The sequence below is a fragment of the Dipodomys ordii genome, unplaced genomic scaffold (genome assembly GCF_000151885.1).
Source record: "Dipodomys ordii isolate 6190 unplaced genomic scaffold, Dord_2.0 Scaffold156, whole genome shotgun sequence".
Lineage (NCBI taxonomy): Eukaryota > Metazoa > Chordata > Mammalia > Rodentia > Heteromyidae > Dipodomys > Dipodomys ordii.
In genome coordinates this window covers 493007-494545 of record NW_012267372.1, presented here as the reverse complement: position 1 = coordinate 494545, position 1539 = coordinate 493007, and positions in this window count along the sequence as shown.

Sequence of the window (1539 nt, the reverse complement as noted above, 5' to 3'; positions counted from 1 at the left end):
GGGGCCAATAGCCTTCAAGGCAGAATCCTGGCCTTGACCACATTCCAGAAGCCCATCTGCCAAGGCCTGAGCTCCAGCCCATGCTGGCTTCTTCCCAGGGCTCCAGGCAGCTCAGCCTGAGCACCAGGCCTGGCACAACCACTGGTTTCCTGCACCGATTTAAGCAGGTCTCCCTTGTGTCCAACAAGTGAGGCTTTGTCCTCATGTGTCTTCTCCATCCCAAAGTGACTACCATGAATCCCTTCAGAGGGTGCAGAGAGGTGACAGAACCCCTCCTAATGCCTGTCCAGCAACCTCAGGTCCCCACACAGTGTAAAGGGGAGCAGTGGGGATGCCTAGGGCTCTGGCCTGCGTGACTCTGTGCAGTGGACAGGCATGGCAGGGCCGAGGGCCAAGGGGAGGAACAAAGGTACCATGTGAGAGGGATAGGATGGGATCCAAGACACCAGGCCAGCCAGAGTTGGGGGAAGGAGATGTGGGCAGAAATGGGGAGAAGGGGATGAAGGCCTCCAAGGGGCTGAAGCAGTGGCACAGGAATGTGTGGGAAAGGTTAGTGATGGAGCAGGTGACAGGTGGAGGACGGTGAATGAAGGGTGATCCCTAGCACTGCGAGCACAGCAGGGCTGCGAGCGCGTCCCAGAGGTCAGCAGCTACCACTGGAGACACAGCAAAGCTAAAGGTGATACCAGGAGACTGGCAGTGGCCTGAACCAGGACAGAACAGTGGACGAAAAAAAAAGGGTGAATGCCGGGCGCCGGTGGCTCACGTCTGTAATCCTAGTTACTCAGGAGGCTGAGATCTGAGGAACGTGGTTCAAAGCCAGCCCAGGCAGGAAAGTCCATGAGACTTATTTCCAATAAACCACTAGAAAACCGGAAGTGGTGCTGTGGCTCAAGCGGTAGAGCGCTCACCTTGAGCAGAACAGCTGAGGGACAGCGCCCAAGCCGAGTTCAAGCCCCACAACCAACCAAAACAAAACAAAAAACAAAAAAAAAGAGGGGGGGGGTGATAGGTCTTGGCCCTCCCATTTGTACAGTGGGACATAGGACCCCAGCCCTGACCCCCTCCTCAGCACACCTAGCAGCTTTGCTGTCTACCCCCCAGTTCCTTTGGCAAAGGGAAGAAGGTGTGGCTGACGCATGTGGGATGCTGGCATCTTCCCCAGAAAAGAGAAGCTTGTGGGCTGCTAGGCCTCCAGGTACCTGATCTGGTCTGCAGCATGGCAGGTGGGCTCCCTGTTTTCTGCCACCTACTCACTGCCAGCCTCTCCCCCCACAGCCAGCCCCCAAACATGCCCCACACCCTCTACTTCAGGAGGCTTGGCTGCCATCTCTCCTGGCTCCTGCGACCTCTGTCCCAGGTCCCCCGTAGGGCTCCTCTCCTCTTCCCAAGCTTCAGGTGCTGCTGGCAGGGATGGGGTCAGGGAACCCTAGGGTCCCTGGGGAGGTGGGGACAGAGGCTGCTCCCTCTCACTGGGACTCTGGTGTGTGTGTGTGTACATGCTGTTCCCTCTCCAGCCCAAACCAGCCTCCTATGCTA